Raw genomic sequence first — 23007 nt, forward strand, 5'->3', positions numbered from 1 at the left:
GTTTGGCATTTCGGTATTCGGTTTTTCAATTGTGTATACCAAATACAGTACCAAATTATTTCGGTACGGTCCGATATATTTTATTTTGGTTCGGTACGGTTTCGGTACGGCTTCGATTTAATAATCGCTAAATAAATAAACTTATTTTGGTTCCATTTTGTAGAACCAAACTGGAAACTACAAAATTGACAAACATTTTTTGTCGAGAAACAAAAGTGGCCGAAACAGTTCGCAGCACCAGACATGAATGAATAATCATTCATATACAACAATCTGCTTGAAATTTCATAACATCTATATTCTTAAGCAATTGCAGAGACCCAAGTAGGAGTATATTTTCAAGCTCCAAACTTGGACACTTTAGCAGTTGAGATCTGTGCAAGAAAGTGCTCAGCTACAAGTTGAAATTGGAAATTGGAAAATCAAGGAACATTAACCACGCATAAAAAAATGCATTAACGGGAAAATTTAAAAAAAAAACACAAACTGCTGCTACTATAGCACTGTTAGGAACTAAGGTCAAAATGGAATTTTTGCAACACTTCTGCTGCAGCCTGCAACCATCTTCATACACAACACAGCAACAACATCTGCCATGAGGCCATGTAACAAGCATATGCAGAAATCAGAATTAGACAATATTAACATGCAACAAAACATTTACACACTGTCAATGCCAAGCTGCAATTGTAACTAACATTTACACACTGCTAATGCCAAACATTTACACACTGCCAAGCTGCAATTGTAACTAACATGCAGTAGTAATATCAAGAACACCTGAACAGCCAATTGCACTGTGCCAATGCCAAGAACACCTGAACAGCCAAACCATAAACACAAATACACAACATTTAAGATAGTAGCAGCCAAATAAGTCTAACAGTCTTAGACTCTAAGTCTCTAACACAATAGCAGCCAAATAAACAAAGTGCAAAACAGAGAGGGCATCCCTCAATTCAAGTTTACACTAATAGTCTTGAATAAACTTAGTCTTAATTCTTAAATATGGATTCCAGGAAGACGTACAAGACAACACTTAATATGCTTCCTTAAACCAGATGTTCCATTCCTCTTTGGATTAACATTATAGACTTGACCACAATGCTTGCACTCTACTGGGAATAATTTAAAGGAGAATTATTCAGCAATTTTTAATATTGTTTTAAATATTGTATACAGAGATTAGTGAGAAAAAGCCAAAGAGCTGCTTCAGGGAATAATTCAAAGGAGAATTCTAAGACATTAGAATGAGGAGTTTCTGGAAACCCACATCTTAAATCCCACATCTTAAATCCCTACAGTACTATTCAGCATTATCTTAGGATCAAACATAAATCATAGAACAGAAGCTACAATGATCATCCAAAAGGTTGAAACCCCCAAAATCTTTTTAAAAAAATCGATTTTTACTTTTTAGACCATCTTCGATCATACTCAATAAAACCCAGAACAAAACTTTGCCTACCAAACACGAAATTTCAAGTTTCATTCATAAAGATTCATTCTCACCTTCCCATAAATGATTTTGATAAAAATAAAACAAGATTTTTCAAGAAATATCCCTTAATCTGAGTCTCAATGTTAATCTTCTAAGTGTGATATAGATTGATAAAATGTAGACGGAGAAGTGAGAACAAGAGAGAAGCTATGGTTCCTCAGTTTCTCTATTTGTATCCAATAATTTCCCCTTTTCTCCACCGGAATGCTAGATGAAATCATCAATTACGTTCAATCTCTGCAAAAACAAGTCAAGTCTAGAAAGTAGAAACATACCTTTGAAAATTAAAACTATCGGCAAGTTCGCAACAGCAACATCTTCGTTTGCCCGGAATTTGTGAGGACTAAGGAGTGAGGAGTCAGAATTGCCAAATCGCCTAGACTCAACTGTACTGCCTAATGTTAAATCTTTAATGGCCTAACCAGCTAACCTAATGAGTAATGCCCTAATCTTTAGAGTGGGCTTGGGCAGTTGGGCTGGGAATTAAATCAAAAAAGGTTTGGGCTTGGGCGCTGGGATGGGGCTGGGAAGTAAGAAAATATCTCTCAAAATTCAGTATTTTGGTATACCGAAATTTTAAAATTCTAATACCTAAGACCGTACCAAAATACCGAAATTGCAATACCGAATTAGATCGAAATACCAAAAAAACGAAATCGAAATACCGAATTAATTCGGTCCGTTTCGGAATTCAATTTTTCGGATTTTATGCTCACCCCTAGTACTTATTGAGTGTGAGTACTAAGCGTGAGCACTGAGTGATGAGAGTTAAGTCTCGAGTGACTGAGAGGCTTGCCCGAGGGGCTGTGTACATATATGAGTGATGCTTTGTCCGAGGGGCTTGTTTTTATGTTATTGCTATATTCACTCCTCTTTATACTAAGCCTCTGTTGAAAATATTGAACAAATATTTTTAAACAACTTTCATTTAAGCTAGAGTTTTTATGACATATTTGGTATTTAATCACTGATTTGGCTTTGTTATTTCCACTTAGATTTTTATGTAATGAGGTGTTTGTGATTCCTGTTTTGCCCGAGGGGCTGTTACGAATTATGTTTTGCCCGAGTGGCCGATTATGGTTTTCATATCTTATATTATAAATGGTATTGAACCTCTACTGAAACTGTTGGATAGAATTTTCAAATGATTTTTACCCAAAAGCTGGATTTTAAATGAGATGATTGACTCGTATTCTGATTTGAAAGCTCGTTGTGCTTATTGAGTTTATCATAAATGTGGATTCACTGTTTCCTACTGCTCAATCTGAATTTACTCTTATTACTTACTGGGTTGGAGTACTCACATTACTCCCTGCACCTCGCATGCAGATTCGGGTATTTCGGAACCCGGTAGCAGGTGTTGATTGCTCGGATGAGGAGGAGGAGGAGTTAGCAAGGTGGTTGCACGACGTTCACAACACTGCTTTCATTTCTCATTTTTTTCATTTTGTATTCAGTACATTTTTAGACTCTTGTTGTATTTAGACCTTGGTAGATGCTCATGACTAGTGATACCCTGATGTCGGGCTTGTGTAATTATTCCGCACTTTTCTTTTGAGTTTTAATATGAGATTATTGATTTATAAATAGTATAAAAACAACTTTTATTGGAAAATGGTTGATTCGAGAGTTGTGTCGGCTGACCTAGTTTCACGATAGGCACCATCACGACCAGATCAGTTTTTGGGTCGTGACACATGGTCATATGGTACCATATAAAATAAATACATACACTATTATTTCATTAAAATATCCATATAAAAATATATATAGTCTCAACTTCTCATTTTTCTAATCTCATATAAAGAGTAAAATTTCCGTATGCTTAATTCTTAAAATGGTAAAAAGATAACCTTCTTTTCTAGTAAAAAAATAATTTCTATCTTTTCAATAAAGACAATCTCATAAACTTACACATATTATGTGTATAATTGAAAGTAGTAATGTTTACCGTGAAAATGGTAGCAACAATTAAATTTATAAATGGGATTCTAAAAATACGTGATCTATTTTTATGCTACTTGTTAGAGTAGATGATGCTAAGAAGATGAAGTTCAATGATGAAATGCAAGCTTAAACAAGACAGTGATCGGACTGATAGGTCGACTGCCCGGGTGTAGGACTGGTCGATGGGGGACCTCGGGGTCGACATCTGGGTCAAGCTCGAGCAATCGGGGGCAGTCGGGAATGGGATAATAGTTAAGATATGATTAAGCAAGGCTCTTTATGGCCAATACCAAGTGATATAATGAAGAACAAGTAAGAAAGCGATAAATATTAAAGTGACCTCGAACCAGTGAGAGCGAGCAAGTTAGAGAGAAGAAAGAGAGAGAGAGATATTATTGAACTTGTGGAGAAATAATTGGAGCAACATCAGCCCTTTACAAGGTAGTATGGGTTCTCTCTATATAGGAGGGGAACCCGGATATAGTACATGGGCATTAATTGTAAAGTATGGAGATATGAAGGCTAGACGCGATGCTTTGGCATAGGCTCTGGATAGGCCGGCACTATCAGACTTAGTCGTGTGCCTTGGGAGCTTCCCCTTCTGTTCTAGCTCTAATCTCTGTCTTCTTTGAGTTGGGCCTTGACGAGCTCCGAGGGAGGAGACTTAGTTGGGGCTCCCCGTCCTCAGGGTCCCGAGGCATTCTTCAAAAATGACTTGATAGCAAGAAATTAAGTCCTCTGATTTCACCGCGTACAGATAGTCTCCGCGTTTCCAGAGCGAAGCGATGGGAAATGATTCTGACACCTGACACCTCGAGCTTCTTACGGCGACGTCATACTAATAATGCAACCTGTGGTGCGAGCTTTTGTGGCAACCAGGGCATCCTACAGACTTGTGTATTTTGACTTCATTCAATGCACTGCCGATTCCCGTTATCCAAGGTGAGTGTACTGCCATCGATTCGGTTCTTCAAAGAGAGCAGTAATTGCATTCGTCGTTCAATCTTCCGGAGCCTCAATACTCGTGTCGTTACCCCATATAAATGGGGGTGCCTTGGCACTGATTTTTCTATCCTAGTACCTTCGTTAGCTCATTTTCCCAATTCTTCTTATCATCTTCTTTTATCTCTGAACATCTTGCTTGGGGCTCATGTCCTCAAGGCCATTTGGCGGAGCTCCCGTAGATCGTGTTGTGGACTCTTACCGGGGCTTCCCGTTGTCGAGCATAACCATGCCATTCTACTGTTGCTGTGGTTGCTGCTACGTCTGTTGTTGCTGCTATTGTTGGCCCGAGACGACGACACTCAAGGGTCAACTTTCCCTGCTCGCAAAAAGCTCTTCGAATTACATACCGCTGCTCAAAAAGGGGCTCGGATTATACATCTCTACGCACCTTCATACTCCGGCTTGATGCGATGCTCTACATCGAGCTGGGGGCTTCCATGGCTAGATATTCCAAGAAGTGGACTCTAAGTAGCCGTGCAAGCGGGACCGAGGCTTGTTCGGTCCTCTGTCTCTCTGAGGTTCTCTTGGCTAGCGAGGGTCCTTGAGCTTGGGAGAGCTATGGCATTTTTTTATCCCTCCCTGCTTCTTGCCCTATCCCTTGGGGATATCAGTATGGAAGGCCGGGATGAGGCTTCTGAGGATGCGCATCGGGAGGGGCCCATTGTAGGAGGCAGACCTTCGGAGGTAGACTGGTCTCTAGGCTTTTACTTCGCGGGTGCATCCTTCTATTTCTTCCCTTTTTGGTGTAGAGATCCTCTGTAGGCTTTTATAATTGTATGTAAGGACCCCTCGAGGGCTGTTGTACATGGATTTTTATGAATATGAATATACTTCAATGACTTCTGCTTCCGATTCTTTCCTTATAATTGCATGCTCTCATGCCCTTTAAGGCCTTTAAATGTTTTCCTTTATTGTCGACCGCTGATATCTAACTCGGATGCGAGCGTTCTCTCTGATCCTCTACTGATTAGCATGGCTCTTTTCCGAGCCCATCGTCGTACCTCGGACAAAGCCTGAATTGATCTAATAGGTTTGGGCTCTCGGGCCCGCCGAGTTGCATGGAGATAATACGCTGAGTTTTGGAGCTTTCGAGAATGATATTCTTAGTGAAGGTCAGCTTGGGTATCTGGGGGTCTCTTTTGCACTTGACACAGATAGCTTTTTAAAGTGTAGGGGATATACTCTTGTTAAGGGATTGCTTGTACCCAAGCGCTGCTTCAAGCCTTTTTGGAGCCTTCGTGATCGGAGCTTCACGTGCTTATATTTCCTTTTTAGAAAAGGAAACCATGAGATCGGGCATCGCCTTGGGTCAAGTGATGGCATTGAAAGCTTCCCGAAATCCAACTTCTTTTTTAGCGGGGATCCTTGAGGTTGGATGTTACCTCGAAACTGGAGATAATACGGTCAACTCCTTGAGGTCTGGCTTCTTCATCGAAGGATGCCTCCGGGATTGGGTATTATCCTATCGATCTATATCGAGGTTGTTGGCCTCCCGAGGCTCACTCCGGATAGGTGAATCATCGTCGTTTCCCGCATATATGTGGTGCGGCTTCGGCTTCTTTAAAAGTCCTCACTATTTTAGGTATCTACCCTTCCACCTTGGCATAGGATTCTTCATTTCATCAGGCGCGAAAAGCATTGGAGCACGTTTTTGCCTTAGTTTGTCGATTCTACCATATCCATGGCAACTACTTCGGGGTTGCCCCAGCAGGGAGGAGAGAGTTCCACGCCCAGCGTTCAGGATTCGCGGGAGTTCCCTCTGAAGACTGTGTCTTTGATAAGAGAGGAACATCTGGAGATGGTGAGGAGATATTGCGGATGGAACGAAGAGATAGTGCTGCAGACACTTTCCCCGGGGTGAGATTATTATAGACTCTGCTGATGGATTCTTGCGCGTGTACCTATATCCATTCGCATTTGGCCCCTTTGACTGGGTCGTGCTCAATTTCTGCTTGAAATATCTGGATACCCTGGCGCATATACATCCATCGTTTTGGCGAGTGGTTCTGATGATGAGGCTCTTTGCGGAGATGGCTGGGCTTGAATTCACGCTCAGTCACTGCTAACCCTGCTGTGCCGTTCGTCCACGCCCTTTGTTGTTGATGATGAAGAAGATGGGGATCGAGAGTGGGCCAGTTGGTTTGTCCGTCTTAGACGGCAGTTCCTCCGAGTGAATATTCCTTACTCGAAGTTGGTTCTCCTGGGGTCAAAGGGGCAGGATCAACAGGAGTGTCCTCTTACTTCGAGGAAGTCTGCCGGCTTCACTTCATGGTGAGTTTAGGCACAGTTCTTCTGTATTCCGCATCCTCTTTTCTTCATCAAGTTTTCCTTTTACAGGCCTATGATAGGCTCAGGTCTGAGCTACTTCGACAAGGAGACAGGCTTCAGAAAGTTCGGGACAAGGGAGAGTCCTTTAGGCTCCTAAGCGAGGAGAAAGAGGCTGGGTTGCTGCATTGGCGATATGAGGCATACCGGAACTCGAATTACAAGAGCTATTTGATGGAGCAGGTAACCTTTCGTATCATGCTCTTCGCTTTTTTTGGCCCTTAAGGTTAACCCCTTTTTCCTATATTAGCTGCAGAAAAAGACAGAGGCCTTGGAGTACTTCAAGGGCGACACCGACTGTGTCAGGAATGCTTGTGGCGAGCTAAGGGCTCAGGTGAAAGCTCAAGCTTTAGAGGAGAGAGGTTCTTTGTCCAAGGTAGAGCCTTCGAGGCCCAACTCCGCTTGGCTCGTGACAATGTTATAGTTCAAGCGGATATGATCGGGAAACTCGAGTCTGATCTCTTAAAGATCAGAGCTGAGATAATCGATGCCCGGGCTGAAGCAACGTTAAACCGAACCAAGGCTGATCAGGATATGGTGATTCGTATGAAGGACATTATTGATGCCCAAGCCGATCTGAAGTGGGCCCTCGACCGGGAGAAGAGGCTCGAGGAATATGTTCGTTGCAGATCCCGAAGAGAGGTACTCGAGGAGATCGGCGCAAGGGGTTTTGTTCTCTCGGAGGAATTGGCTTAAGCAAACTCGGTCACTTCTTGCTAACTTCATGGAGAGCGAATCTGGTAGGCTGTAGCCCTTTGGAGTGGAGTGTAGATTTCGTTGTTTTTCCACTTTGTATTTAATACTTGTAGAGCATGTTCGTAGATGGATAGTGCGCCTTTTGCGTATGTAAGATAAGAGAAAACTTGAAGCTTTATTTCTTCTGCATCTCTCTCTGTATTTCTTTTGACCAGGCGGGCTGGCCTTGGTGTTTGTCGGGAGCCTTGTAGATCCGGAACTAATTAGGTAGGCCCGGAGGCTTTTAGGTCCGATTTTTTATGCGAGCAGGAATTGGGTCCTCCGCGTTTTGCCTAGCTGTTTAGGCTTATTCTCCGAGTCAGGCCTTGACTCGAGCTTTCCTGACCTTCAATATTCTGTGCCCGTGTGGGCGGATGATAATCATTTTTATTTCTCGCCCTCGGGCATTTGTTATTTCCACTATTTTGGGTTTAGTCTCCGAGTCGCGTTGCGACTCGAGCTTTAATTGACCCTCAAGTTTTTTCGTGTCTGCATGGGTGGATGGCGATTGTTTTTATCCCTTTGCCCTTGGTCGTTTGTTGTTTCGACTATTTTGGGTCCAGTCTCCGAGTCGCATTGCGATTCGAGCTTTAATTGACCCTCAAGTTCTTTCCTGGCTGCATGGGCGGATGATGATGGCTTTTTGTGCTTCGGGTCGAAATGACCTTATAGGTGCGTGGCCCGAAGGCTCATTTGGTTGGCGACAATGGCATTTATACCGTGCCCTTAGGCATATTTTAGTTAACTATTTCGGATCCAGTCTCCGAATCGGGTTACGACTCGAGCTCATTTTAATCCTCAAGTTTTCAATTTTCAAGCTGGCAACAATGGCTCTTATGCTGTTTGGTCAATGAGACCTTTTAGTGTATGGCCAGGAGGCTTGTTTGGCTGGCTATAATGGCTCTTACGCTTTTGCTCGTAAGCATTTTGTAGGATTTGTATTCCTCTCGTTAAGGTCTTTTTGAAATGATTTTGCCTGACCCATCGTCGGTTCTGGAAGAACCTTGATTTCAGGTCGTTATCAACGATGTTTGAGCACCTCGGAAGGTTCTTAGCTCATAGGCTGAGTAGGTTGAAGCCTTGTGATTTGGAGCTAACATAGTCAAAGCTCGTTTGCCTGTTAAGGAAAGCCTGTTTTAACCAGTTCTTTCCAAAATATATTTGGAGCAATGACCTGCAAGTTTGTTTAGTGACGGTCGGGCGTCCCCAAGTTGCATTAATTTGGTTGTATCAGCCATTTTGACTGTAGTCATATGTTTTTGGCCAGAGCCATTTTTGATCCCGAGCGATAGTTTAGGCATCTACACCGAGGGTATGCCCTTTCGGGATTTTTACAAATACGACATATAGCCTAAACTTCGGGATTTTGAGTTTCATGCCTGTTGAGGTTTTACAGTTTGTCATGCCTGTTGAGGTCTTACAGTTTGTGTTGCTATGTAGAATAGATCTGGTTACACCGAGTCTGCCTTCTCGGGGTCTTACAGTTTTAGGTTTTCCAGTGCATGGCAATTAATGATAGTCTATGAGTCATCGAGTTTGCTTAGTCTCGAAGACCGCTATTCGTGAGCTCGGAGTTGCCTCGTCGGGGCCTTATGAGCCCGGAGTTCCGACCCTGGCTCCAAGTATTTCGGGACGCATTTGGTGAAGAGGCCCTGGCTGCAAACGTGTTGAAATCCCCTTTTCTAGAATACGAGATGTCGAAATATATTCTTTATTGCTTGGCATAAATACATGTTATTTTTTTTGTTGCGAGCTCATCCCATGCAGACACGGCTCCTTCGACAGTTCGGTCTGGTGCATCATTTCCTATTGAAACTTAGTTTGTCGTTCCCCGGTCCTTCCAAGGGGATGGCGCCCTCAAAAGAAGATCATCGCTCATCGTTTGACTATAGAAGAAGGCCTGTGATTTTGTCGGATCCTCCTCTGGGGGTATGTTGCTCCGCTAATAACCTTACTGGCGAGACCCTCTTTGGGGCGGAAGTTCACCGAGGGGAAAGAGCGCGGTGGATTCCGTTAAGGCCTTGGGATCTTCGGGTGGAGTTAGAACTTCCGAATATCCCAGCCGATTATCTGCATGCAGGTTAGTGAAAAAAAAAACAAAGGAGCGTAGCATTTCTTCCTTAGCGCGGGGTGTGTAGGCAACATTTTGAGATTTGGTATGTTCCTGCCGTCTTGGGGTGTGGGCCCTAGTATAGCCATCCAACGTGTTTATCCAGGCTTTGGCCGAAGATGTGGTTTGCTTACCCTTTGATCCTTTCGAAGGTGGAGGTATTGATGCCGGCGACGCATCATATGGTGAGGAATTTCCCCTCGTCTCGTATTGCTCCCTACCGACGGCTTTAATTCTGCCCCTTGCATGGGATATCATTATTTTGGCAAAGTGGGATTGATGCTGTCTATGGGCAGTGCGTCCGTGGCCATCTAAATAAGGCGTCTATGCCTTGCACCTTCTTTGACGGTATAGAACTCGGTGTTCCAATTCGAGCTTAGACTGGCTATATCGAGAGAATGGCTTTCCTTCTTGTTGTAGTGATCGCCATTTGGAATCCGTCAAAGATTTGAGATGTGGGCGCGATTTGATTTGTCAGTCTGAGCCACCCTATTGATCTTGGTCCGGCATCGTTGGTATGTTGATCGAGCCACCTGAATTCATGAGCATATGTTTTATTTGAAAGGGAGAAGGTTACCAGTGTGTCAGTGTGAGGCTGAGGCGAGGTCTCGATGCCTTTTTTGCTGGATGTAAGGATGTCCTCTGGAATACATCCCTGGACCTGTTTTTCCCTGGTGACGAACATTTTTACTTTCCATTTTATGAGTCCTTGGAGGGTGTCACTGTTCCACCACTATCCTGGTGATACGTCGCGGCTCGTTTTCTTTGTTCTTCATGGTTGCCTTCCTTCCTCGGGGCTGAATTCGAGCCTGATCACTCGACAGTACTCAGCGGTAATTTTTATTGAGTAGCACAGTTGTTTTCCTCCTAAATTGGTGGCTATCCCCGACCTCATGGTGTGTGCCCCTGAATTTCCCGCGTCAGGTTGTGGTTCCTTTGAGGGGGACTCGGTCGAATAGGTCTGAGCCATTTGGCGTCCCTGGTTTTGCTTATGGTGAACACGATGTTTGGTATTGTGATGCTGAAATTGTACTCTGATGGGCAAGGTGCCCCTTCCGGCCATGCCTCGTCAAATTTGGCTTTGTTGTAGATTCCTCGAGGATGTTGCCCTCGGGACATTTCCCGATCTTTGCGTGGTAGATTACGTCTCGGGGCGTTCCCCCTATCCGCGGCATACAGGTGGTACCTCTATCTATTTGGCATTAGTTTCTTTGTCGGGAACCTGCTTGGGTATACTAAGCCCGAGGAGGCTCCTAGATGGTCGTCTATGGCCCTGATTCGTGACTGGCGCTGGATATGGGCATCCGACCAGATCTTGGCTGGGTACTCAACCAAGTTTCGTTTGAACTACCCTAAAACCGTTGGGCTTGGTTTGTTTAGGCTTTGGGCGAAGGCCTATGCTGCCCAGTCATCCGAGATCGGGGGCAATCTCGTTCGTTCTATCAGGAAATGGGGTGTGAATTCCCGTGGCATTTCCCTTTGTTCGGCCTCGAGTATGTTGGTCTCTCTCGTCGTTGCTTCGATGGCACCGGCATGTGTCTCTACGGAGGAATTTGCTGGTACGGTAAGCGAGTTTGTGGGGTTAGGTGTTAGGTTACGACACCACATCTTGGTTCCTTTTGAGAATGTTTCCCCGAACCTCTTCGACAAGATGGGCTCGACCTCATCATCTTGAAGGTCGTTACCTCTTCCCGCGCACGCACAACCAGTGATGTGATCGTCGGGATCTGAGGTCCCGTTGAACTTAGGGAGTTCTGGCTTTACAGACTTCCGTGAAGTGGGTTCCGGGACCGCTTCCTCGGGGGACGGTTGTTGCATGGACTTCCATGAACCTGACTTGATCCTTTTGGAGAGATCCCTAAGCATCTTTGCTATGGCAGAGTTGGTTACCGATCCGTCGTCGATTGATCTCTCGGATATTTGTTTGGCGGGGGGAGCTGTTTCTGGTACTGCTGTGCTGGGAGTCTCCGGGTGACTTTGCAACTGAGCGATAGCCAACTACTGTGCCTGCAACATTTCAAAAATATCGTGAAGACTAACTTCTTGTGCTTCTCTACTCGCGGTTTGTTGGGCTTCCTATCGGTCGATATGCTATAAGCTCCCTCGGTGTGCAAGGTTTCGTTGACCTACTGCGCGTCTTGTGAGCCCACGTCCACTGGGATCGGCCCAGACACGTTATTGAGGTTCCGCAGCGTCGCGCCAACGATTGGAGCAGCCACACCGTTTTCAACATGATTTTCGAGGTAGTTGTTCTTAACCCTGTTTGCCAAGCCAGACATTTTTACCTCGAATCAAGAGATCTTGGACAAGAAAAAGTGTGAAAGATAACTTGTGTTTGTGCAATGAAACTAGCAAGAAAATAATCACTATTATTTTTGCCCACGGTTGGCACCAAACAGTTTACCGTAAAAATGGTAACAACAATCAAATTTTTAAATGACATTCTAAAAATACGTGATCTATTTTTATGCTAGTTGTTAGAGTAGATGATGCTAAGAAGATGAAGTTCAGTGATGAAATGCAAGCTAAAACGAGGCAGTGATCGGACCGATAGGTTGGCTGCCCGAGTGTAGGACTAATCGATGGGGGACGTTGGGGTCGACGTCTGGGTCGAGATCGAGCTATCGGGGGCAATCGGGAGTGGGATAACAGTTAAGATATGATTAAACAAGGCTCTTTATGGACAATACCAAGTGATATAATGAAGAACAAGTAAGAAAGCGATAAATATTAAAGTGACCTCGAACCAGTGAGAGCGAGCAAGTTAGAGAGAAGAAAGAGAGAGAGAGATATTATTGCACTTGTGGAGAAATAGTTGGAGCAACATCAGCCCTTTACAAGGTAGTATGGGTTCCCTCTATATAGTAGGGGAACCCGGCTATAGTACATGGGCATTAATTATAAAGTATGTAGATGTGATGGCTAGACGCGATGCTTCGGCGTTGGCTCTGGATAGGCCGACCCAGTCAGACTTAGCTGTGTGCCTTGGGAGTTTCCCCTTCTATTCTAGCTCTGATCTCCATCTTCTTTGAGTCGGGCCTCGACGAGCCCGAGGTAGGGGACTTGGTCGTGGCTCCCCATCGTCGTGGTCCCGAGGCATTCTTCCTAAATGACTTGATAGCGAGAAATTAATTCCTCTGATTTTGGCGCGTAAAAGTAATATTAATAACTATATAAAATCATATTTTTTACAAACTATTTTACAAAAATGTTCCTCTCAAAATACCATATGAAAATGTATCTAACGGTATCAAGGTTGTCAAACTTACGGGGTGCAACAACCTATATGAGCAAGGTGCGGAACCGGAAGATTAGATTTGATGGCAAGACGCTGAATGACTATGCTGGGTTTAATGATGAGGATGAGTCCTTGTATCTAGAGAAGGTAGCGATGGATGAGTTAACCCGCCCGTGGCTGGCGTCACTGATTGCTCTCCCAGGGACTACTCCAGCTTGGCTGACACGTGGGGTCCCAATCTATAGGAACACATTAAGCTTTGAGGCGAAGGATTGGGAGACATTTGTGTGCAGCTGGTTAGACCCCACTACACATGAAAGTGATATGCCGGTCTCCCGGGCTATTATTGTGGCTTCTATCATAGCAGGGTACCCGATCAACGTCGGGAACATGATGTCCAAGGTTATAACCAGAGTGGTCAACAAGAATGAGAGCTCATACCCTTTCCCAAACTTCCTCACCATGTACCTGAAGGATCAGGAAGTCAAGGGAAGGACTTTGATATGAAGGTGAAACCAAATATACCATTCTCCTAGTACAGTCTTCAGGGTTCCGACAACCCCAAGTCCAAGGGAAAAGCCTCCGCTTCCACTGGCTAGTCTGAAGATCCAGGGGTGGTGGCCACTGGTTCCGAGCCTCCCACTACCATACCACAACCTCCCTCTGGACCATCTACTTAAATGCCCTCTTTGGATCCTTCTTCATCAACTTACCCTCTCACTACACTGAGGGTTAACCAGACTCTGTCCATCAATAACTGGATGCAGGCAACTAAATCAAAGTTGTCTGTCATCTCCAGCACAGTGGTAGCTCAGTCAGCTCCAGCATAGCCTCAGGTGCTAGCTTCCGTGGAGGAATTACTAAAGGAGCTTCTGGACAACCAGAAGAAGCTCCTGGACAACCAGAAGCTGATTATGGCCACTTTTGAGGCACAGGGAAAGGCAATCACGGACCTGAGCAAGAAAACCAAGAAAATGAAGAAAACTCGGGCTTCCAAGGAGTTGGTAAAGCTGCTAAGAAAGGAGGTGGAAAAGATTAGATCAGCTAGCGACATCCCATTGGAGCTACTATTGGAGGACCTAGTTCTAGCAGCTCAGGCAACACAGGCACCAGAGTAGGAGGCTGATAGAGAGCCTATGAGGAGAGGGGCGATTCCCCAGACTGAGGACTTAGAGATTCAGCTGGAGGACACCGAGGGAGGTGTCTCAAGCCAGCCATAAGACCTAGAAGGAGCTAACCCCACTGATGTGCAGGATCCGATGTAGACCACATAGGGAGTTTTCTTTACTCTCTAACCCCTCTTTTATCTTATTTTTTCTTTTAGCATTGAGGACAATGCTAGTTTTTATTTGGGAGGGGGTCCTATTTTGATTGATATTGGAATGTAATTATGATACTTATTTTTTGTTATTGTTATTTTTCACTTTTGGTATGTATATAACTTCACCATTTATTTTTCACTTTTCGTTATTTTTCAATTTCGGTATGCATATAAAGTTACCTTTCCATGTATATATTCATTCCCCTTTTATGTATATTCGTCTCAATCCCCTATTGGTCATATTCAGTTTACTTTCCGTATTTTACTTTATAACTTCTTCTGCAATTTTTCCTTCATAGCATAGCTTCTTATTTCATTTAGTATCTTCTTTTTCAATTTGTAGCATCTTACTTTTACAAGTTTTGGTGATCAATAAGCCTTTAGTTTTCTTAATAACACAGTTATTTCCAAAGGCGGAATTTGTGTGAACCGGGTGGCTCTTCCCGATGATGGATGGTATGACAACCTTCTTAAGGGTTTGAGTCCATTTTCTTTATGTTTTGTATAAATAGTAGTAATGAATAAAAGTATCTCAGGCAAAGCTTCACTTAGGCCTAACACATTTACCTTTGACCTTATGGTTAGAAACAAGCTGATTTGAAAAGAATGGTGCTAGTTTTGACCTTTAGACTCTTGTGTTGACTAAACAATCAGCGAGTGATTTTTCGGGAATATTTTATGTTGATCAATCCTAGCTAAGGTTGTTGTGGGCCCTCGACTCTATTCTCTTTAGCAATCTAATATCTTGTGAAGTGAGGTTTTGATTTGCATGTCCAAGTCCCATGCCAATAACTCTAAACTTGGCCTGAATATTTGTCTAGGCAAAATTCTAAGTGTAGCTCGACTTGAGAAATGATTATAGGATATCCTTGTTCCAAATTAAAACTCAAAAGCATCCATATCCCACCTAATATTATATCCCTAGTCAACCCCGTTGAGCCTAAGCCCTTGTTCTTTCAATAACCATGATACAAGCTTTTATCCGTTCTAAAATGACCCTCTCTTGGCACCCGATATTTCCTTTGCACAATTGGCAAAAGCATAAGTTTTGGGGGAGAGACAAGGAATGCAAAAGTGATAAAAGGTAAAAAATGAAGAAAAGGGAAGGCAAAAGAAAAAGAAAGAAAAGCCAAAAAGTCAAAAAGAAAGTGAAACAATGTAACAAAAATAAAGAAGGGATTCAATAAAAGCAATGATGAAAGGCTTGGAATGATTAGAAAGGAGAAAAATGATTGTCATGAACAAGAAAGAGTGACAGTGTGTCTCTCTAGTCCCCTAAGGAAGAAGAAAATTACTCAAAGAGTCAAGAAAGTGTGAGTCGAAATGAGAAAATGAAGTGCTTAAAGAAAGGTGGAACCTACATAGACCGATATATCCTACCTTGAACCAAAAGCCTTCATTACATTCCCGCAAAAACCCTAAATGATTTCGAGTTGAGTGAGCTTACATTAGTGGTGATTCATATAGGGGCAAGCTTATGGTACTTAGAGCCGGACTTGTGACATTCTTTTGAGAAAGATGAGTGTATTTTTCCACAATCCTTATTCTGAGTGCTATAATCTTAAGTGAGATTTTTCTTATGGAGAGTGAAGGAGAAAGAGTTTGGGCTCCACAATGACCTACGTAGTAGAAGGAGCTTCCTTAATGAGTTAAGTCAACTCTTGATGCTCTTGTGTCGCACTAGAGTCATGGTGCTAAAAAGGTTGTGTATTGTTTATAATACATTTGTGTTGAGGATAAATATTAGTCCCAATTGATGCTTGCTGAAGTCACCTTAGAACAATTGAAGTTCTTCTTTCTTTTACCTTCTGGAGGTGGGAATTACTTTGTTTGCTTGAGGACAAGCAAAAGCTTAAGTTTGGGGGAGTTGATAACTATGGATTTTATCCTATCTTATGCTCTCTTTTGCTTAGGTTTTGGTTCAAAAATGTGTAAAAGTATTCCCGAAGACTAACTTACTGTGCTTGTTCTCAGGGTTTGGTCAAAATGAGGCAAGAAAGTTATAACCAGCTCATAAAGGAGTTAAACCTGCACAAGTTAAAAGTTGTGATAAAAGCGCTGACAGTGATGAAACAGCGCGGCCACGGAAGGTTTACCGCTGAGGCGGCCACAATTACGCTTTCAAAGAAGGCATTTGTGGATACAACAGATACCGTTGACCACGGTGAAATAGCGCAGTAGCAGAATACTTGACACAGTCGTGGTGCTAAATACGCTGAGGGTGAATTAAATATTCAAAGGCCTAAAAATTTGAGCTTAAATGAAAAGCGCGGTCCGCGAACATTTTACGCGGCCACGGTTGAAGACAACGCTGAGGCGCTATCTTTTACGCGCCCAACAAAATGAAGCCAAGCCCCAGTCCAAAATAGAAGAAATGCGGTCCGCGCTTGCTTTTGTGCGGCTGCGAAAGTTCAAGCGATGAGGCGCTCATTATTGCGCTGACAGTAGAACCTCCGTAAGGGTATTTTTGTCTAGTAATTTCAGTTGTGTATAAATAGATCTTTTTCAGTTTTTTAGGTCATCTTTTGCTTTGCGAAGCTCGTGAACATCCTTATTTTACTACTTAGAGTAATTTTAGAGCAACTTTAGCTATTAATCTTAGATTTTCTTCTTGTAATCAACTTTTATGGTTTATATTTCATCTCCATCTTTGATTTATACCTTTATTACGAGTAGCTAAACCCATTATCTAGGATTGTGACCCAACCCTAGTGTGGGTATTTAATGGGTCCTCTATTTTAGGGCTTAGTTGTTTATAGGTTAGTGATATTTAGCTTGATTCAGGCTTTAATTGTAGAATTGGTGGTTACAAACACTGATTCATGCATTTATGACTTATACCCTTCTTGAGAAAGAGCGACTAAGTCTAGGAAAATTAGTCTAATAAGGAATTGGGTGCACTCAAGAGATTGATAGCCCCAATTAAAGGGTTAAACCTAAAGATAATAATACCCGACTTGAGCCAATTTTACTTGTATTGTTTGAACACCCAATTGGGCTTGAGAAAGCCAATAAGGGCAAAGTCACTCAAACTACCGAGACGTATAAAGTGAGTAATTTTGTGTAAAGGTTATATCACGAACCCAAATATAACAAGTTTGTCCAAAATTTTGGTTCCCATTAGATAACCGCCTAGGTGTAAGTCACTTCCCTAGTATTTTCTATCACTTGAGAAAACTTTACAAAAATATTGTACTTAGTTTATTTTCAGTAATCAATAGCATTCAAAGTAAAATACCAATTAAAAGCAACACGCATAGCTAGATTAGATAGAAACTCAACTCTCAACCAATCTTAACTCCCTATGAAAATCGATCCCGACCTTTCGGGTAAAAGCTGCATCGACCATTACTTGCCATTATATAGTGGTGTAGGGTTGGAGCCGATGGTTTATGGATAAAAGATTATATCCAATAACCAATTTATTCACTACTAGCTACTAAACTAACTAAAAATATTTACCCAAAAAAAGAGAAAAATATGTATATATAAATAAATATGTAGTCGGTGGAGTAGTGACGAAGAACAGTCAAGACACCGACTGGTCTAATAAGCAGAACAAGTATAAGTATAGAAAAGAACTGAACATGATATCTACATAAAGACTAAGCAATATTTCTAACAATACAGAAACTACAATAAGGAAAGGAAACAACAAGTAATAGTGGAAAACCATAATAAAGCTCACAAAAGTGAACAAAAGATACAACCCAAACTCGAATCACAAATACAGTAAGGGCAACTCATAACTCAGCAACTACGGCAGCCTTCACCTTGAGTCTTAACTAGCAAGCATCAATCAAATAATCAAATTCTTTTCAAGTGATAAAAATTGGTTTGAAATATACTTCCTTCAAATAAGTGTCCTTTTCAAAAGAGTTTCTTTCAAAATAATGCTTTCAAATATAATCTTTTCCAAAAAAGAAGATCCTCCGAATATAAGTCACCCTGTGACACCTCATCTCATAACCATACAATACGGGTCTCAATGCCTGAACCCTAATACTTGGCATCCTGTGCCCTCATCACCCCTCATAATCATACTGACAACTCACATTCCCAAAGAGTCATTCTCACATGGATGGAAAATAAACAAGGGGTACGTCTATACTCAGAAATCTCAAAGAGCCTCCTACCCAATAAGGGTGATTAACCACGTGTATGCTTGTGCAAGTGTCCTAACATAGTTCGCACTAACTAGTAAGAATAAGGAATGGAACGGACATCACCCATAATGTTTACACAGGGATAGAATCAATGAAAACATCAGCTTAGAACACAATGATTTTAACAGGGGATCTCCCAGTATATCGTCACGTAGTCCCAAACATAAATATGTGTGCAAGGGATCTCTTGGTATCCTCAATATATGTACTATAGATCTCTTGGTATCCCGAGGATCTCTTGGTAGCCTCAATATGTGTTGGGGATCTCTTGATTTCCCAAGGATCTTTTGATATCTTCAATATATGTACTAGGGATCTCTTGGTATCCTCAATATATGTGATGGGGATATCTTGGTGTCCCGAGGATATCTTGGTATACTAAATATATGTGCTGGGGATCTCTTGGTATCCCGAGGATCTCTTGGTATCCTCAATATATGTGTTGGGGATCTCTTGGTATCCCGCACTACAGCCAAAATCAATATATGTGCAGGGGAATGTCCCGTGTATAGTCCCGTAGTCCCAAAAGTAAATACGCAGCTCAACCAACAGAAAAAACAGTCACAACACAACTAAAAGCTCGTTCATGACCATGATACATATAGCAGTAGCAAAAATGACAATAATACAAGGTAAGACAAGTAATAAACGAAAGGACTATAAATCACAAGGAAATGATGGAACCAGCTCACAAGGAATAACCACAGAAAAGAATGATGACATAAAGGGAATAGTTTAACATGGGAGAGCTAACGTATAATGACGATCCCCCAATATACAAGTCAATAACAAGGAAATCAACGCGAACCAAGTAGTCCCAAATAAGGGCAAGTCAACAAGGATATAGATAATCTAACTCCTTTTTAAGGTTGGACAAATTTCGAGGATATTCGACAATTCAATTAGGGAGAAATGATCTTTAGATTCACTTAAGACTAAACAAACTTTTAGGAAGGATGCTGATGGTTCTCAAATAAGACAAACATCTACGAAAAGATAGCATGCCAATAGGAGAGGCGAAATTCTTCAATTAAATCAAATAGGAGTCAGTTAAGCAATAAGAGTGAATCATGAAGCAATTATTTCCAATCAAGCATAAAGATGTGAAACTAGTAATTAGGAAACTTAGTTATGTCAAGAACACATTCATACACAGTGAATATAAGGATCTAATAACTCTAAAAGACCAAATTTTTTACAGATAAGTTTGAGCACGCACTCGTCACCTTGCGTACACGAACTAAAATCAATCATAGAAGACTCAAATCCTAGGGGAAAGTCCCCCACACTAGTTTAGGCAAGATACATACCTCAAAGATGATGCACTGATACTCTAAAATGCACTTCTCAGGAGAAAAGGTCTTCGGACGGTTCAAATCTAACCAAATTAACTTCAAAGCACAAATAAAACACATAAGAAACTATTCTGGATCTTAAAGTTTCAATATTTAACAAAATATAACAATTGGTCCAAAAGTCGACCCCCGAGCCCGCACCTCAGAACCCGACAAATTTTACAAAATTTGAATACCCATTCCAATATGAGTTCAACCATACAAAAATTATCAAATTTCGATACCATTTCGTCCCTCAAATCATGAAATTTCATTTTGAAAATTTTCTTAAAAAACCAACATTTTTCCCTAAATACAAACGCAATTTAAATGATAAAAACAAAGACTAATTCATGTAATTTATTTAAGTCTCAGTGAAGAAAACTTACCCATTCGAATTATCTGAAGAACCCACCAAGAATCGCTCAAAACCGAGGTCTACAAGTCAAAATATGATAAAATGGTAAAACCCTCGATTTTGGAATATATTCTGTCTGCCCAGATATTTGTGCATCGCGAACACGAAGAGGGGACCGTGTTCGCGAAGAAGAAAAGTTAAGGCTTCCTAGGTTGCTCATCGCGAACGCAATGATGATCTCGCGAACGCGGAGAAGAAGGGCAGGAACCTACGCGGACGCGTAGGAAAGGACGCGAACGCGAAGAAGGAAAATGCAAGGCTTCGTGAACGCGAAGTGTTGGACGCAAACGCGAAGAAGGATTTCAAGGTGGTCAGCAACAAGGCATCACGAATGCGAAAGGCTGTTCGCGATTGAGAAGGAGGATACCTGAAGCAGAAAATAGCAGTTCCAAAAATGGGAAAATGACTCGTGGCCCACCCGAAACACATCTGAGGCCCCTGGGACCCCGTTTAAACACATAAACAAGTCACATAAGCTAACATGGACTTGCTCAAGGTTACGAATCATATTAAACAGCGTTGGAACAACGGATCAAACCATAAATCAAACTTATGAACCTTCAAATCTTCAAATTTCTAAACTCGTGTCGAGACCTATCAAATTAATCCGGAATGATGCCAAATTTTGTAGTCAAGTCCAAAATGACATAACGGAGCTGTTCCAATTCTCGAAATTGCATTCCGACCCCGATATCCCAAAAGTAAACTATGGGTCAAACTTCTCCATTTCAAAACTTCAACTTTACCAACTTTCGCCAAAATTCCTCAATTTACCCTATAGACCTCCAAATCTAAATCCAAACGCGCACCTAAGTACAAAATCACCATACGAAGCTGTTGGAATCATCAAAAATTCATTCTGGGTCTGTTTACTCCAAAGTCCAACTCCAGTCAAATTCTCACTACTTAAACTCCCAAAACTAGATTCCTTCTTCCAATTTGACTCTGAATCATCCGTTAACTGAATTCAACCATGCATGCAAGTCGATACTCATATTATGAAGTTGTTCCAAACCTTACGTCGTTGAACGGAGCTTAAATTCTCAACATGACTGGCCGAGTCATTACATCCTCCCAATCTTAAAACCAACGTTTGACCTCGAATGTGCTAAGTTTCGCCTTGAGGTCCTTAAATCACTAAATGCACACTTCCAACATACACCCGCGGGTGATACCACATCATCCCAATCCACATAAACCTGATGACACCATCTCAACTGAAATTTAGCCTTTTCTACTATTACCAATAAGTCTTAAAGCCAAAATTCTTACCTTCCATTCACTTCCAAGAGACCCGATTCTAAATCCATATCCGGTGCCAATCTCGACAAGCTACATCAACTCGTGCCAACACCCATAGGATACAACCACACAACATAACACATCACACATAGGCCCACAATAACATTTCTGATAACAATATCCCCCGAAATCAAATTTAGCACCGGCCATAAGCCGCATATTCAATAGGAACCTATTTCAAACCAGCATAACACTGGCGATGATACAATAACCATGAAAGCCACATAACTAAACACCCGAATCACCAAATGTTAGCTAATACCAATGGGCACACACCCCACAAGCTAAAATTCAAGAAGCACAGAACGAAAATGACTAAATATGGAAAGGGAAACATATAAGGGAACTATCAAACAAGCCCAACAAGCATAAATTTTTCAATCATTATTAATCAACAAAACAATCTAACAAGAAAGAACTAAATCATATAAAAGAATCACAAGGATCTCATACTGATATAACTCCGACCATGGTACATAGCCCGGTCTCAACACATCGAATCACATGAAATCACGAGGGTCCCGCCCTCCACTATGAATCACAAGTAGGGTGTCTATCAAACCAGCTGAAACCTTTCACTAGATCAGTTTCATCAACAAAATTACAACACGTACTGGCTCCCACACCAGTGGAGCATTAAAAATCACAGCTCGTAGCCAAAAATACTCATAAATCACATCAAACCTACCGAAATGGACAACAAGAATTTATTATTAGTCTCATAACTCCCGAAATGACTAGAAATAGATGATAGACACGGCTATCACTCATAGAACCTCCCAATGGGGTATCACTCATGAAACGCACCCATAAGTGGAGCAACAAATAGGGGAACTCACCCCAATAAGCAGAACTGTATGAACTACGGATGGTGCTCCTCTATAACACATCCAAATCATACCTGAATGACATCATATGGCACACTGGCCTCAAGCCTACTATATAAAACACATCAACAGGCCGGGCCTTCCCCTCTTGGACGCCCTCTACTCGCCTAAATACATTGCTATGACACAACTGTCCTGAAATCTGGGGAAATCTCCTACCATGTGGCTAGCATCTCCCACTCAAATTAACCTCTCTACTGACGTGGTTGTGGGAACTGTGCGGTATGGGTACTGCGAGACTATGAACATCTGAATCGTTGTGAATCTTGAAGTGCAAACTAAACTGGCTGACCCACAAAACCTCCACCATGTCTCACCCTTCCTCCAGAATAAGGGCTAGCAGATCTCTCCGGTCTACGAGGCCTCCTCGCCTCCCTGTACTCTCTCTCTTGATCTCGTCTATCCTCTCACTCCTAGTCCCACATGTCCTCTAACCGGCGAGCGATCCCCACCACCTGCTGGAACAAAACATCTGAATCCAACTCTCAAGCCATGCTAAACCAAATATCATGGTTGGGCCCCTTAATGAATCCACAAACTCGCTTTTTAACTGTAGCGACCAAGGCAGGTGCATGTCTGGCTAAATCGATGAATCTGACAGCATAATCTATTATTGACACAGTGCCCTAACGCGGCTCAAACTCTGCATGCCATGCATCCCAAAGTGACTGAGGTACAAACTCTCTCAAAACATCTCTGGAAACTGAACCCATATAAG

The 23007-nt window shown here is 42.2% G+C and overlaps 1 long non-coding RNA gene across 1 annotated transcript; it reads right to left on the minus strand.

Annotated features, from left to right (window-relative positions):
* Positions 1–258: 258 nt before the first annotated feature.
* LOC107773496 (uncharacterized) lies at positions 259–1937 on the minus strand. Its single transcript, XR_001645310.2, has 2 exons — positions 1777–1937; positions 259–818 (listed from the first exon to the last, which is right to left on the minus strand). It is a non-coding gene; the product is annotated as an uncharacterized LOC107773496 (long non-coding RNA).
* Between the last annotated feature and the right edge of the window lie 21070 nt (positions 1938–23007).

Source organism: Nicotiana tabacum, chromosome 6, assembly GCF_000715075.1.
Source record: "Nicotiana tabacum cultivar K326 chromosome 6, ASM71507v2, whole genome shotgun sequence".
Taxonomy (NCBI): Eukaryota; Viridiplantae; Streptophyta; class Magnoliopsida; order Solanales; family Solanaceae; genus Nicotiana; species Nicotiana tabacum.